The 18,239-nt window shown below is 34.4% G+C and overlaps 1 protein-coding gene across 1 annotated transcript in view; it reads right to left on the reverse strand.

Annotated features, from left to right (window-relative positions):
- Nucleotides 1-18,239, reverse strand: part of CADM2 (cell adhesion molecule 2) — a gene marked incomplete at its 5' end in the record, with an annotated part of 343,268 nt that overhangs the window by 165,700 nt on the left and 159,329 nt on the right. The gene's annotated exons all lie outside the window — the stretch shown is intronic.

The following is an 18,239-nucleotide window of genomic DNA, read 5'->3' on the forward strand; positions in this document are numbered from 1 at the left end:
TTATCTTTATGAGACTTGGAATGTAAAAAGTAGTCCGCTTGTATTTGGGGTTTTAGATCTTCTCACCAAGAGCTAAGGTGGAAAAAAAAAAACCAGATGTAATTTTTAGTGAGATCCCCGGAACCCCTCAATTAAACAAATTTAGAAGCCCTGAATCAAGTTAGCTAAGGAAAAAAGGTCATCTATGTATTTTTTTTTAAAACATACAATAATTTTCAAAAAAATATCAAATCTCAAGATCTACATCCATATTTATCTTTCCATATTTGTAATGTTAAGTCACCTACCTTAATGCCTATAGTTTCCAGTCTCTTGGACTAGATTTTTCAAAAGGAAATCATATAAAGTGCAGTTCCTTGGAAAGTCACCTTGTCTCCACAATGGTTCTAATCACCTTGAGTACTACAATCTGAATTTTTGTGATGCTTTTCCTTTCTGCACTTTTGTGATTTTAATCCCATTTAAACAAATCCAGAAAGAATATACTCCCATTCCTACAAAGGGCAATCTTGTTTTGCATCCTGTAGAAGCCTTCTCTATCAGACATGCATGTAATGTGGGCTAATTTCCTTTTAGTCTGTTGCAAGGCCAATATGCTACAGCCACACTGGGAACAAGGTAAGACTTAGACACAGCTTCCACCATTCTCAGTATTGGGAGTGGCATAATGTCTCATCATTGAGAGCTATCTCTTAGGAAATATGCAGGATATTATGTAACTTCTCCTAATCTATTTGGGCCTTTGATTTTCTAGCCATGACCAGGAAATGGGCAGGGTTACAGTGTTTACCCTAGATATTGATACTTCCGTAGGACTTGAACTTTACTATTATTTTTGAAGTCTGGGTTTGTACAAATGTTTTATTGTGGATTGGATGATACTTTTACAGAATTATTCTGAATCCATATTAATTGTACTTTAATGACTTGACAATTTGTTAGTAAGCTGATATATACCCTCTTGTTATAGAGAAGGGGAAATGTGAGCATAATATGAGACAACTTTATCTCGAAAATTTGAAGTGGTCATTCTGGACAACTGTTTAAAAGAAGTTCTATCGATCAAATTTTCTAAAACTAAATATACCATTTTTAGAAGATAACCAACTCCCTGTTATTTTTTAAAATTGACATAAAGTAACTATGGCTGGTTAATTCATTCAGTAACTTAGATGCATATTTTATTTTTCTAAGATTTATTTCTTTGAGAGAGAGGGAGAGCATGTGCACAAGAAAGAATGTAGGAGGAAGCACAGAGGAGGAGGGAGAGAGAAACTTAAGCTACTCTGTGCGATAAGCATGGATCTCCTGACTGTGGGATCATGAGCTGAGCCAAAACTAAGAGTCTGCCACTTAAACCCCTGTGCCACCCAGGCACTCCCTTAGATGTGTATTTTAAATTCAGTTTGTCTTGAAGGGAATGCCAGTACTTCATTTTTTTTTTTTCTTCTCTTAAGCTTGAGTGTTCAAAAAGTATTTTACGAAGTATCTTTCTTTCACATACAAAGTAAGTATTTTGTTTCTGTTTTAATTTTCTCCAGAAGAAAAATATAGAGGTCAAATCTTATATGGTAGAACTCTAATTCTGGTAACCATTTTCGTTCATTCACGGGAGAAGACTTCAAAACAGATTCATGAGGCCAATCTCAGTTTTGCTCATGAATGTTTCTTCCTACAACTCCAACTAGAAAGGGGGAGATTTCTGTAGATTTTTCTCATAATGCTTCAGATTTATTAGAGGTGCCAGTGTCATCCTGGCTTTTAAAGCTCTGGTTCTACCATTAACCAGCAATAAAACAACTGTTTTACTTGGCAAGGAATTTTACTGAAACTAAGTTCTTGTTAATCGATTTCAAAAGTTCAAATGAGTGTAATAATATTTATGGATAACTGATAAAGAGGAGACACTTCATCTAAATATTCTAAAACCTCCCTTTGAATTTATTCAGACAGGTGGAAAGTTATTCTTGGATCAGGTATCTCTTAAATGTCACCCCACAGGATTGCATTGAAAGGTTCTACAAATATATGCTGTATGGATCTTGTTATATGTACCCTGACTCCATTCAATACATACACATTTGTTTGACAATTGTGGATTGAGAGAGGAATTCTCTTTCTCTCTTGACTCTCAGTTCCAGAAAATGTTAGACCTATTTTGTACAGTGTTTCATGGATATAATAATTTACTGATTATGTCTCTCTCTCTTTGTAGTAGCTAAAAGTACTAACAAAAAAATTTGTCACCCACCATTAGGAAATGTGAAAGACTTTATGAAAATAATTTACTTGTTAATCTCACTTTGGGTTTTATCTTATTTTCTTTACCAATTTAGCTGTGTTCTAAAATCATTACCTTTTATATTAATCAGTATTTTTTTTAATTAATACAAATCCTTCCAGCACATAATGAGTTGTCAGAGTCCCTGTCTTTCAAAAACAAAAACAAAACTAGACCTAGATGATTATTGTTTAATGGCTCAGGAATGTTCAAGTATCTATTAAGATTAATACCTTATAAAACAAACAATCCTAAAGTTTGTATGGAACCACAAAAGACCCTGAATTAGCTAAAGCAATCTTGAAAAACAAAAACAAAGCTGGATGTATCAAAATTCCAGATTTCAAGATATACTATAAACTGTAGTAATCAAAACAGTATGGTACAACACAGATATAGACCCATAGATCAATGGAATAGAATAGAGAGCCCCAAAATAAACCCACAATTATATGGTCAATTAATCTACAACAAAGGAGGCAAGAATATATAATGGGAAAAGCCTCTTTAATAAAGGGTGCTGGGAAATCTGGATAGCTACATGCAAAGGAATGAATCTGGATCACTTTCTTACACTACACACACACACACACACACACACACACACAATCTCAAAATGGATTGAGGACCTCAACATGAGATCTGAAACTGTGCAACAAAGAAGGCAAGGATATTCAATAGGACAGTTCTCTTCAACAAAAGTTGTTGTGTAAACTGGAAAGTTACATACAAAAGAATAACACTAGACCACTTTCTTATACCATATGCAAAAACTCAAAGTGGATCAGGGATCTAAATGTGAGACCTGAAACATAAAAATTATTGCACAGGCAATAATTTTTCTGCCATTGGCCATAACATATTCCTAGATGTCTCCTGAGACAAGGGAAACAAAAGCTAAAATTATCTATTGGAACTACATCAAAGTAAAAAGCTTCCACAAGTGAGGGAAATAAGCAACAAAACTACTGCAACATATTGCAACCTATTGAATGGGAGATTTACAAATGACGATCAAACAAAGGGTTAATACTGAAGAATTATAAAGAGTTTATATAACTCAACACCCAAACAACAGCTAACCCCCAAAATGGGCAGAAGACATGGACAGACATTTCTCCAAAGAAGGCATACAGATGGCACAAAGGCACATGAAATAAATCAACTTTACTCATCAGGGAAATGCAATTAAAAGTACAATGAGCTGTCACCTTCCATCTGTCAGAATGGCTAAAGTAAACACCACAAGAAACAAATGTTGGCAAGGATGTGGAGAAAAAGGAACTCTCTTGCACTGGTGGTGGGAATGCAAACTGGTGCAGCCACTCTGGAACACAGTATGAGGGTTCCTCAAGAAGGTTTACTACCCTAAGATCCAGTAATCACAGTACTGGGTATATACCCACAGATAATGAAAACAACAAATCAAAAAGATACAAGCATCCCTAGGTTTATTGCAGCATGATTTACGATACCCAAGATATGGAAGCAGACCAAGCCTTCCATAGATGAAAGAGATGTGGTATAAATACAGAGTGGAATATTATTCTACCATAAAAAGGAAATTTTGTCATTTGCAACGTAGAACTATATCCTCTAGATTGATGTGAGTGAAATAAGTCAGAGAAATGCCTGTCATAGTATTTCACTCATATATGCAATTTCAGAAACAAATAAGAGAAATGAAAAAACATACTCAACTATAGAGACTTGGTGGTTATCAGAGGGAGCTAGGTAGGGGGATGGGTGAAACAGGTGATGGGGATTAAAAGCACTGAATAATGTATAGAATTTTTAACTCACTGAGCCACCCAGGCGCCCTGAATAATGTATAGAATTTTTAAATCATTGTTTTGTACACTTGAAATATAATACTAAGTTCATTATATTCATATATATTTAAAAATAAAGATATAATTTTCTTTAAAAAATAAAAATTTTAAAAATTAAAAAATATTTCATACCTTAGAAGAATACCTTATAAGAATTATATTGCTGAGTCCAGTAAAACAATTAGTAAGGAGTAGAGTCCTCTCCTTTGAAAATTATTGAGGTAAAGTCTTTGGTCACTTTTACCAAGTGATGATTCTATAACTAATTCTATATTTATATTTATTCTATAACTAATTCTATATTTATATTTATTCAACTCTATATTTAGCTTCCTATACCTTAGAAGAACATTTAGAACTAGTTTGCTTATTTCAAAAGAGCATCCAGTAAAAAAGTCATCCCCTCTAAAAATTATTAATGTTAAGTATGAGACCACTTTAACACAAGTAATTCATTTATTCCCCTAGATAAAACCTTGAGCTTTTACCATGTGCTTGACACCATGTCAGATTCTACATATAAAAAGTTAGGTAAGGAAATAAATCCCAGTATGGTGAAGTAGACAGATACTTAAATATATTATTTAAATATTTTAAAAACTATTGGTATGTTCAAAATACCAGAGAACAACAGTTTAAGAATTAACAATACCAGATCTTTTCTCTTATCTTCACCCAATCAGATATATCTTTTGAAAGGAATATGGGAGATAGACTATTTTGGAGAAAAATAGTTACTGAGAACATTAGTTAATAATTTTTAAATAAAAATTTAAAATAAAAATTATATTATTATATTATATACATAATATAATACATTATATTATTATATTATATTTTATATTATCACTGTCTTTGAATAATCATCAATAATATGAATACTATTATTCCTGCAATACTAATATAATGAACTAAAATATAGCATTTGTCAGTTCCAACAAGGTCTCCCACATTCTTTCTTACACATGAGCTGTGAGGTACATCCTGCATAGTTTGTGAAATTTATCTTAGGCAATTGGGCTTAGTTTACATTCTACCTATTATTCATAAACACAAAATTCCAAAAAAAGAGGTAGGTAGAAGAGATATCAATCTTTTGCAAATAAAATCCCAGGCTAAAATGTTTTCTTAGGGACTCCTTAATATTTTCTATCTAATGGAATTAGAGTCATAAAATCTAAAAATTTTATCAAAATGTGAATAGAAGTTATAATCTTCTATATCACCTATACTTATTAAATGTGAGTTCATGGTGTTGGATATAACCAGGTTTGCCTTTAAATAGTAAATTTGTCTCTTATCTAACTTCTTTTGTAGACATTCCTAGCCTATTAACTGCCATGTTCTATAGCATGTGTCTCAAGCCAGGTATGACTAAACCTGATGAGGTATCTGAGTCCAGGCTGATTAATCTCCAGGGTGACAAGCATGAGGCTTTATCCCCAAGCAGAAATGATGTAATTAAACTACCGTGTTTCTGATTCTCTATCATATATCTTAACATGATTTTAAAACTTTGAAGATTTAATACAAAACTGAAGTTAAAAACATGAGCTATAGCATGCATGCATGCATACATCTCATTTTTTGTCCTAGGAAAGCCATGATTTAGCCAAACTCACGAGAGAACATAATTCATGATGTAGGGAAAAGGTGTGCAAAACAGAGGAAGAAACAGATAGATGGTGGCAACTGTAGATAGAAAGAAGCTAAGTCACTATGATCCAGTTAATCAGTGAACTCTATCCAGGGAATAACATTTATAGCTATAATTGGGTTCCCTTGTGTTCTTTTTACTTGGTCATGGTCAGTAAAACCTCATAATAACCTCTCTTCACTTGAGAGTAGGTTGAGTGAACCTCAGTGCCATTAACTAAAAATTTGGATGTGAGAAGTCAACTTTCACTTATAGCCCTTCCTAAGAACAAATTTTATACTTTGTGCACTATATTTTTTTTCTTTTTAAGCTAAATCAAAAAGATTACACTATCCAACTGAAAAAAAAAAAAATTTACCTGACTCTAGGTGTGATGCCTCCAAGTACTCACTATATTTGTGTAGGTTATAATATCCTTTCTTCTATTGAATACTGAAAGATAGATTCTATTTTCTATTTTAAAAGGTGTTTTATTGCAGACCCAAAATATGATGATAAAAGATAGCAGAAAAAAAATTTTGAAACTCACCCATTGAACTATAAGAAAATAAATATATCTATCAATTTGAGTAAATTCTATAAGCAGCAAGCATGACTCCTCTGAGACACCTAGGATGATGCTATTTTCTAGTCTTCAAACAATTTATTTTCTGGCCTCTTGTAGCACGAGCACATGTAGGAAAAATCCACCTGCCTCTCATGTACTTATTGTGAAAACGAATCACTTGCATCAGTAAAACATTTGTGTTGAGAAATTAGCTTTCTGAATATTATGTTTCTCTGTACCATGTACTACAACAGTTCTCTTAATCAGTTTTCAACAGATTATATTGTTTTCTGAGCCACATATCATTTCTGAGTTCTAATTATCCAGTAGGACATTCACAAGGTTTAATATAATTAATTTATTAATAAAATAAAGAATAATTGAGAATTTTAATTTATCTCTTCCTTTTTTTTCTTTTTCTTTTTTTTTTTAGGTTTCTCTTCCATTAATCCTCTCTCTTCTTTTTTTTTTTTTTTAAGTTTATAAACATATATTTTTATCCCCAGGGGTACAGGTCTGTGAATCACCAGGTTTACACACTTCACAGCACTCACCAAAGCACATACCCTCCCCAATGTCCATAATCCCACCCCCTTCTCCCAAACCCCCTCCCCCCAGCAACCCTCAGTTTGTTTTGTGAAATTAAGAGTCACTTATGGTTTGTCTCCCTCCCAATCATGCTTAGCGAAATAAGTCAAGCAGAGAAAGACAACTATCATATGACCTCCCTGATATGAGGAAGTGGTGATGCAACATGGGGGCTTAAGTGGGTACAAGAAGAATAAATCCTCTCTCTTCTTATTTCTCTTCTTTCTTTTCTCTCCAAATATTCTTAATTGTTATACTTCTGCATAGGTATCATAAACAGCATGTAGAACAGGGTCTGGAACATCATAGATGCTCAGTAAGTCTGTTCTTAATTAATTAAAATAATGGCATATTCAGTCTAATAAGTAGACTCAATCCATGTCAACATGTGTAACTTTTGGGCAGTAGTTTGTTACCATTTTTCTTTATAGTGGATTTCTTTTTAAATTCTCCTATCAAGGTGCCTGGGTGACTCAATTGGTTGAGTGTCTGACCTTGGCTCAGGTCATGAACCCAGGGTCGGTCCTGGATCAGCCCTATGTCCATGTTCAGGAGCTAAGCAGGAAAGTTGCTTCCCCATCTCCTTCTGCCCCTCCCCATGCTTGTGCTCTCTTTCTCTTTCATAAGTAAAATAAAATAATAAAACAAACAAAACAAAATAAAATAAAACTTCCTATCATCACTCTCCTGAGAAACTAAAGATGTTGGTCTAATCTCTGAATAAGTGAGTAGTTTCTGTTTTGGAAGCATATAGAAGTTAGAGATAGATCATCAAAGACTGGGGATCAGACACACTAAACGTACATAACAAATCTTTATCTGATGCAGTTCTATTGTTTTATTACCTTTTCCCACTCTCATTGATTACTATTATCACTTCTTTTCTTCTGCTCAGAATTATATTTACCATGTATTTGCCTTTCAGTTCTTCTTTTCACTAATTTCTTTAAGCATAGTAATCCTAAGTGCAGCCCAACTAGATCCAGAGTTCCATACATCAGAACTTCCCAAAGGTGAGAGTTCAGATATACTTAACTGTATATAAAAAAAGAGAAGAAAGGAGATGGACGATACAATTTTTAAAAAGACTAATTAGGGTGCTTGGGTGGCTCAGTCATTAAGTGTCTGCCTTCAGCTCAGATCAAGATCCCAGGGTCCTGGGATCAAGGCAGACATCAGGCTCCCTGCTTGGCGGGAAGCCTGCTTCTCCCTCTCCCACTCCCCCTGCTTGTGTTCCCTATTTTTTTGTGTCTCTCTCTGTCAAATAAATTTAAAAAAAAAAAAAAGACTAATTAAATTAAAGGGGTGTCTGTGTGGCTCAGTTGTTTAAGCATCTAGCTCTTGTTTTTGACTTAGGTTGTAATCTCCCAGTTGTGAGATTGATCCTCCCCTGATTGCAAGCTGTCTCTCTCTAAAATAAATAAATCTCAAAAAAAAGACAAATTAAAAAATAACTGAATTAAAAAATACATCAAACTATTAAATCGCTTCTTAAAATTCATACATGATCATTTCATATGAAGTTCATGAAAAAAGAACATGATTAAAAATTACCTATAATTACCAGGAAAAGGGAAATTATGAAATAGTTTCATCTCCTATAGAGTCAAGAAATAAATTTCTAATATAAAATGGTCAAGAAGAGAAATAGAGCTTTCATCTGTGGAAAAAAATAACAGGAAATGAGAGATAAAACAATTTATAAGAATAAATAAAGGCATGAAAGGTGATATATTAGAATAATTTATGAGTCAACATTGTAAAAAGACATGAATATAAAAAAGAAATCGGGGCACCTGGGTGGCTCACTGGGTTAAAGCCTCTGCCTTCGGCTCGGGCCATGATCTCAGGGTCCTGGGATCCTGAGTAGGGATCCTGAGTATGGCTCTCTGCTTGGCGGGGAGCCTGCTTCTTCCCTTCTCTCTCTGCCTGCCTCTCTGCCTACTTGTGATCTCTGTCTGTCAAATAAATAAATAAAATCTTTAAAAAAAAAAAAAAGAAAAAAGAAATCAGAGAGTGACTTCTACAATAACAGCATAAGGGACTCTGCAGACTCCCTTTCCAGTGAAAACTTCCAGAACTAGTGAAAACTATTTAAATATACACACATTTATGTTCTGTAAAAAATGTGCTACTAGTATACAGCAACTTAAGAAACAATTATTCAAGAAAATCTATTAAATCTTAGTAAGAAGGAAAGGGTCTGTGGTATTAAAGAAATGGCCTAGTCCCTACCCTCACCCCACCTCCAACTCAGCACAAGGGAAGCTTGCCTCCTGGTGAATGTAACCAAGAAGATGGGACCCTCCACCCAACTAGTACCCTTCCAAAGGCTACAATATTTTCATAAAAGAGCCAGGCAGCCTCACTCCAGTATTCCCCTCATTCCTGCTCTTGATTTCAAACACCCAATTCCAAGTAAGTATGGTTAAGAAACTGGGGGATCTCTTTCTCTACCCAGTTGGGACTTACAGGTCAAGAATACAAAGACTCTCATAGGTCTTGCCTCAGTTCACTCATAGAGTAGACATTTCAAGCCAGAGAGGCAAGTTGAGAAAACCAGGGGTGCCCACCACTTCCCCAGCACCCTGCTTACAAAGTGAGAGTAAATGTAACTTCAGAAGAAGTCAAACATTCTGTCAGAGTGAGTTCAGATAACTTTCACTCTTCTTCATGAATATCCTCTTAAAATCATTAAGTCACCTTAAACCAAACAAGTAAACAGACACAATTAACTGCACTGCCATTAAATAAAAGTATTATTCAATTATTTAAAGGTGGTGGGGAAGAATATCAAAAAAGAGAAAAGAGAGTTGCAGCGAGAGAGAACTCCAAACATCTTCAGTGTCTCATCGAGTGTTCAGCAAACAAAGAGCTGATTAGCTGGGACAAGAACCATCTAAAAGGATTAGAGGAAATAGCACATGATGCCTACACAGGGCTGGAAATAGTGTCTGTTCTAACCAGTCTGACTGGAAAAACCTCATAGCTGGCACTGCGGGCACTCAGAAGGATTTTACCTTAGCAATGGGAAAACAATAATTCCTGGAATAAATATTGTTCTGGTCTTGCCTAAGAATTTTTTTTTTTTTTAATTCTAAAAGGATTAAACTCTTTCTAAGCAACTTAACCAGAAGGAGATGTAATAATACTTATAGAGATATGAGAATATTTAGCATCAAAAAGGTAAAATTCACAATGTCTGGAATCCAGTCAAAAACTACATTCAAAGAAGCAGAAAATTGCTATCTATAATGAGATCAATCAATCAATCAAAACTGACCTAGAAATAATACAGCTGAAATAAAAGGTAAACACACTGAAAATAACTCAAAACAACTCAGAATACACCCAAAACCTAAACATATGAAATTTATGGAAGTAATTCTTTATAATCTTAGGTTAGGCAAAAATATCATGCATATAATACCAAAACATGATTCATAAAAGTTAAAAATAAGTAATGATAAAATAAAAAGGTTGGACTTCATTAAGTAGTTCAGCCACTTCAGAAAATAGTTTGGAAAGGTCTTTAAAAATTGGACATAAGGGGGTGCCTTGTTGGCTCAGTAGGTTAAACGTCTGCCTTCCCCTCAGGTCATGACCCCAGGGTCCTGGGATCAAGTTCTGCATTGGGCTCCCTGCTCATTGAGGAGCCTACTTCTCCCTCTGCCTGCCACTCCCTCTGCTTGTGTGCTTTCTCTCTCTCTTTCTCTGACAAATAAATAAAAATCTTAAAAAAAAATGAACATAGGCCTGCCATATGACCCCACATTCTGTTCCTAGTCATTTCCAAGAGAAATAAAAGCATATATACTTACAAAGAGTTTTTCAAAAATGCTCATGACTGCTCAATTGTCAAGGCCCACACTATAAACAACCCAAATGTCTATCACCCAGTAAATGGATAAACTAAATATAGTACAGATCCATACATTACAATACTTATCCACAATAAATAGGAGCAGCCTTTATATATGCAACAACATGGATGAATCTGAAAATATTTTTGTTGAGAAAAATCAGAAGAAAAGGAATATTAAATGAGTCTATTCATATAAAATTCCAGAAAAAGCAAACTAATCTATAATGACATAAATCAGAACAGTGGTTCTGATTTGAGCATGCAAAATGGATTGGGCAGAGAAGGTCAAGAGGACAGGATTTTTAGAAGTATGAACGAACATTTGTGGATTATGAATATATTCATTATCTTGATTGTGGTGAGGTTTCATCACGTTATACAAATGTGAAAATATACCAAACTATCCACTACAAACATGTGTATATTGTTTTCTGTTTATTATATCTCAATAAAACTGTTTTTAAAACTGCTTATTATATTTTATTAAAACTGTTTTTAAAAAGTAAAAAAAAATAAAAGAAAGTTTCTCAATGTTATTTGCTTTTATCAACTATTCACACTCACATGAAACAATTATCTTTTTCTATAAGATGTCTTATATATCTAATAATGTGACCTGCAGCATCTTGAAGGGATATACTTCACAGCATTCAGAAACTTCCAGATTGTCCATGTTGTCACACACATGGACACACATGTAGTGTACATAAAGGTATTGTTACTATTGTTTTCTTTTCTCCTCTAATATGTGTCCAGCATGATCCAGATTTAAATACAAGGACATTTCCAAAGTTCCAAAGAACACAAAAAATCATTGATTTATGGTATACAAGTTTAAATAATAATACTTTCGGTTAATCCTTATCAAATCTGACGCAGGAACATTAAACTCGGGGGACACAAGTCTTTTCTTTTTATTTTCTTTTGTGTTTAGTTTCAGAGAATTCACAATCCCTGTAGTAGATATTAATATTTCTCTCATTTATATTAAAGTTTTCTAAAACTGATGTCAAATGAAGCATTAGATTGACTCTAGTTTTGCAACACCAAACAGAATTTGTAAATTAGATATATAATCTACCATTTTTCAAAGTAGATTTCACAGAATTTAATAAAAAACAGCAACAAAAAAACATGAAACCAAAGCAATTATGTGGTCAAAGAATACTGCTAAGAGGTTGGCTAATGGAATTTTTGCACTAATTTTCAGATATGTGAAAATGCGGCAGTATATTTTGACTCAGTTTTACAGAATCTCCTTGTAAGAACAGACTCATAATGTACATGGAATATTAAGAATAATTTTCTAAATTTAGTAGATTGGAACCCCTTTCCTTTGTTTCCTTGAATATCTACCAATACTTGGCTTAGTGGCCTCTAATCATGTGGATTCTCAAAAAATAATAAGCTAAGGATCGCCAGAGGTACTTAATAAACAGGATTTCTAGGCCTAACACCCAGGAATTCTAATTTTAAAAGTCTGCATTGAGACCAGAAATAGGATTTTTTTTTTTTTTCTTTAAACTAGCACCTCAGGTGATTTAAATCCAGGCGATCTAAAGCCTACTTTTTAAGAAACACAGCTTTCAGAAATTCACTCCCATGCTTCCACATGCTGAAAATTATTTACTAACTGGTCTTACAGTAAAATTACACTACATTTAGCCTACTTTAAAATGAACTGTTGCATTATTTTTGATTGACGTTATATTGTATGTCAAAAACCCTGTTCACCCAGGGAAACACAGCTCAAGTCAACTTAAGCCTGATGGTCAAACATCTGAAACACACAATGTATAATAAGTAAATAACACTGGTAGAATACAGGCAATACTATTAGGTACCGACAAGCTTCAATGACTCACCACAAAGTCAGGCTTTGCTGGATATGCACGTCCTTCATAGCATAATTCCAAGGGTAGGGAGCAAGTACTGCACACATGAAAAGCTATGACTATTTTAAAAGGCTGAAACTAAAAATGTACTTCACTGTGAAATGATAAACCTTTGTATGACTAAAATCCCTTTCCTAGACATTAAGTCACCTAACTCCAAAAGCTTAATAAGCTTAACTTTTAAATTCTATATAATTACTTCAACTTCAATATTTTAATAAATACTGAATAAACTTCATCATATATTTCTGAACTGATTTTTCCTAATGCCTCTCTTATTTCCATATGTTCATTACTTGAGTCATTCAGACACTGAAGATATTTATATTGTCTTTGAACTTTGTTTTTATTTCATCTCTCAGTCATTCACCAAGTGCATCTGAAGTTTGTCTTCTCTTTCAAATCCATCGTTTTTAAAAAAAATTTCATTCTATTCCAACTAAAAATGCCCTTTTATCCATTAGGTCAGTGTCTTACTAGCTCATGCCTGAAACATCCCTTAAATCCTCTTCCAGCCTTCCACTGTCTCCCCAAACTCAAGCGTTAGATCTTAGAATACACAAGTTCAGTCATTGCCAGATGTATGACCATGAAAAATTACTCTGCTTTCTAGATCTCAGTTTTCTGTTATTGCTACAAAACAAATTATCATAAGTTTAATGGCTTAAATCAACACACATCTATTATGCCACAATTTCTATGGATTAGGAGTCCAGAAAAGGCTTAGCCTGGTTCTCATGTCAGTATCACCAGGCTGAATTCAAGGTGTTGGCTGGAGCTATGATTCCCATCTGAGTTTAAGGGTCTTCTTCAAGCTCACTGGTTGTTGGTAAACTTATTTCCTTGAGGCTGTATGTGTGAGATCCCCTTTTGTTTGCTAGCTGTCACTTAGGAACTGCTTTCAGCAACCAGAGTTCACCCACAGTTCTTTGCCCCATGACCCTTATAGACAGTGCACCAGCCTGCGGTTTACTTTCTTCCAGGCCGGGAGGAGAATGTCTCTCTGACACTTCATTCCTTCACAAAGATCTCACCTCATTATATCAAGTTTGCCCTTGACAATCTCCCTTTGATGAACCCAAAAGGGACACATAATTATACCTGCAAAATCCTTTTTTGTTATATAAGGCAACATGACCAAGAAAGTGACATCAAATACACTATACTCACAAGTCCCTCCTACACTCAAGGGGAAGAGATTATACAAGGATGTGGGTCATTGAGGGTTGTCATGGAATTCTGCCTAATACCTCAGTGTCAAAGCTAGTCAGCTGGAAAAGAAATCTTAAGATTTCATGATAGTAACTGCTCAAACTACAAATAAATAACCTTATACATGAAGCGGCAAATTAATAAAGTTTATAAAGTTCATTAAGTTCACAGGGAGCTGGTAAATTTAAAAAGGCAATGTTCATCTTTTTCTCCACATTAAATGGCAAATATTCAGACATCCTTGCTACACAGAAGATTAAAAGCTGCAGTGAAACCACCTAAGGTTTTGAATACAGAGCTCTCCAGAAGCACCAAAGGGATTTCTGGGTTAGACTCATGGCGGTGGGATGAGGAGGGGAAGGATAGATGAGAATTATGTTTTATTCTACTCTCTAAAGCTTATAGAGAAAAAAAAAAGAAGAAGTCTCAACCATTGCCTACAGAATAAACTAAAAACCCATTAATATAGAATAAAAGATCTTCCAAGATTTAATTTGCCCTGGTCTTCTTGTTTACCTCTCACATCTATATTACACAGAAAGTTCCATGGTTACTTCAAAAATGCTTTTATCCTGCATGAATACATAGTTTCTTTCCTTAGAATGCTCTACTACCTACTTGTACCCACAACCCATAGAATGAATTTCATTCATTGTTTAAGGTCCACTAATTTATTTAACTGCTATTTACTGAGTTCCTACGTTGCTTAATGAACTATTACATTTTTACCTCTCTCACAAAGTAAGGCTGCTCTCTGCTTCATTTTTGTTTGTTTGTTTGTTTTTGTACAAAATCTATAACCAGATCATGTATCTATTATGATACTTGTAAATATTTTTTTAAAAATATTTTATTTATTTATTTGACAGAGAGATCACAAGTAGGCAGAGAGGCAGGCAGAGAGAGAGGAGGAAGCAGGCTCCCCACCCAGCAGAGAGCCCGATGTGGGGCTCGATCCCAGGACCTCAAGATCATGAGCTGAGCCAAAGGCAGAGGCTTAACCCACTGAGCCACCCAGGTCCCCTAGTTCTTGTTAAATCTTATTTGTCCAGCCCTGGAATGTGAATTCCTGGAAGAAATGATTTTGTTTTATTTGTTTCTATTTCTAGGACTAATTCAGGGATTGTTGCAACTCATTAATTATGGTATGCTGAAGATAGTAATGATGATAATAATAGTAGTAATAATCATAATAATATGTAAAATGGTTTTAGTGATTCCTTATTCTGTGAAAACACTTTGTATATACTGGCTCAAACTATATCCTTGAATAGCATTTTGAGATGAGGATTGTAAAGCTCAGAGACAGAAGCAAGACTTTTATACAAGTTACTGTTGCTTCTCAACTTTTCTTCTCTATACCAGTGTGGTCCCCAAACAGGAACATGTGACACAGTGTTGACAATGTATGTTCTGGGACTCCAACTGAGATCTACTCCATCAGAAAATCTGGGGTCAGGGCCCTGTAGTCTGAGATTCAACAGGCACTGTAGGTGATGATGTCTGCTCAAATTTGAGAAGCAGTGCTTCAGAATCTAATATGGAAATGTCCTGGCCAAGAAAACGTGATCTCTAGGACTTGCAAACAACTTTTACACAGAAACTTGAAAATTAAATCCATATGTTAGGTAGTGATAGAGGAAAAGGAAAACAAACAGAAATGACTCTTCCTGAAGTCAGAAGTCACATTGATGTTCCATACATCCACTATACGGACTCTAAAACTTAACACAGTGTCAGTGTGCTGAACTGGCCAATGCTCAGTTAAAACATAAACAAAGTAATCTTCTCCCTTGACTGTAATAAGTGGGATTTACATCAGTTGCACATTCCTCTTTAGAGGAAAATGTTCTCCATAACTTGTTTATCACCCCAAAGACATCTCCAGGTCAAGGTTCTTGTTTTCTTCATTTGGATCTTCACTCATGCATGATAGAACTCTATGTAATTGGGAAGCATTTTTAACCATTTTGTATTCAATTTAATTTGATTTGATTTGATTAGGTTATCTTTTCCCATTGTTTTACACTAGGGTATATCTTTTTAAAAAGTGGGGGCTTAAGTGGGTACGAGAAGAATAAATGAAACAAGATGGGCTTGGGAGGGAGACAAACCATAAGTGACTCTTAATCTCACAAAACAAACTGAGGGTTGCTGGGGGGAGGGGGTTTGGGAGAAGGGGGTGGGATTATGGACATTGGGGAGGGTATGTGCTTTGGTGAGTGCTGTGAAGTGTGTAAACCTGGTGATTCACAGACCTGTACCCCTGGGGATAAAAATATATGTTTATAAAAAATAAAAAATTAATTTAAAAAAAGTGTCAAGTGATATTGTAGAAAAAATTGTTGAATGGTAGTAGGAAGTCAAATTTTGATCTTTGGAAAGACAGGAGTGCAAGATAAGGATGGAGAGAGTTCCTTTCAAGGAGGAGTGTTTGCTGAGGGATTTTAGAGTGAACTTTCACTTAGCATTTCTGCAGGACAGCAAGAGTAATGACTGTGCATTTGGTTCAGAGTACCTCACACAGCATATTTGCATATACACCTATAAAAATAGTTTAATGCACTCAGGAAGTTCACCGTATAATTGTGAAGACAAACTATATCACCATGCAAAAGAAGAGTTATTAAAAAAATATGTAGATGAATGTAAGTTTAGGGGTAATGAGTGCTCTCTCAATGGCCACACATAAGAGAATGCAGAAATAAAGGAGGCCACACTACTTCTGAGAGGCATACAGAACCTTAGGCTGATTATGTATATGGTTTTTGTCTTGATTTTTTTTCTAGTCTTGACTCAGATGATTTTCAAGTATGGGTTTTATAGGATCAAACTTTTTATGTTTGTACATATAAACAAAAGTCTCCTGCTTACCTAGGATAGAACTCAATCTGGCATTTAGAGCAGAAGCCAAATTTGTCAAAAAAATAAGGTATATTCTCAAATATGAGTACATTATAGATGTCTCATCAGGCTACAGTGTTAAAAACAATCAATCAATATTAATGAAGTACCTACTATGTTAGTCTCTGACTTCCCTGGGAATATGAGACAAACCCTCGAAACACAATAAAATGCTAATAAGGAGCAACAAACTGTCAGAACTAGGATTACAAAACAACTAAAGGAGAGTACTTAAAAACATTCTAGCATAAATCATGCCTTTCACACAGAAAGACATATGTGATGTGTAAGAATTCACTGACGGGAGCTTTCTCACAGGCCAAGGAAGTTGGATTTAAAATTTATTCTACAGGTTAGGACTTTTGATCAGAAGTATGTAAATAGAAAATGTGGCTGGATCAGAGCCTTATCATAGTGTGGTAAACTCTGGAAGCAGTGTAGAGGGTCCATTTAGCAAAGATCTAACCAAGTCCAGACATGCCCAAACAAACACATCCTAAAGGCAGAAATAGAATGGGTATAACTAAGCCCTAGCAGTATATATGATCTGGTTAAATACTAACCTGATAGTTTAACTTAGCATAGCAACATGTCTAACTTGTGTCCTGGGGCTTGTATTTCTTCAAATTTTGTTTAATAAAATGTATTTAATAGAAGATCTGTAATGAAAGTCATGATTAGGGATAAATTACATATAAGCCCTTGTTTGGGGAAAAATATACAGAAAGAATAATTAAAGTAGAAAGGAGAATAACTGAGTGGATTTTAAACCTATAATTTCTTTATTTTTTTTAAACCTATAATTTCTTATAATAGAGGTAATCCTGTATTATATTATTTTTATCATATGATCCTATACTGTATTATCATCTCTGTTTTTAATGGCCTGTAGGCCCATTAATAAGAATTATTATTAATCTAACATGAGATATTTGAATTACAAGATATTAGAATGGTTTACATAAATCTATCCCTTAGCAGGTAACCTTGAGAATAATATGTCACTTCTAGGTACATAGTAAACACTTTTAACAATCATCGTAAACAATTGTATTTTAATGTGCATCGGACATCAGGTCCAAGATATCCATATGTGGAGTTAAAAAAATAGAAACAAAACAAAACAAATAAACAGAAATTACTACTAACCTCACTATATATCTCCCCTATAAACTTATTCCCCAGCTAAAGAATGTGTGTATGTATTTAGGTGTTTAAGTACATGAAGTAAGAGCAGATCTGTACTTAATATTTAAACTATTGTGCATTTTTACTGAGATGAATATATTTTTTGTACTCTGTGAGAACTACTAAGAATGAGATTTATTGATGTGTAGCCAGTTTTGCTCTTAGGACTTTATAATTTCAGAAACCAAGAAACTGCAGACATAATTCATGGAATTTCCCTGTCTGTAATCTAAATACTACACAGGAGTTTGGAAATCATAATATCTAACC

Source organism: Mustela lutreola, chromosome 2 (assembly GCF_030435805.1).
Source record: "Mustela lutreola isolate mMusLut2 chromosome 2, mMusLut2.pri, whole genome shotgun sequence".
In the NCBI taxonomy this organism is placed as follows: domain Eukaryota; kingdom Metazoa; phylum Chordata; class Mammalia; order Carnivora; family Mustelidae; genus Mustela; species Mustela lutreola.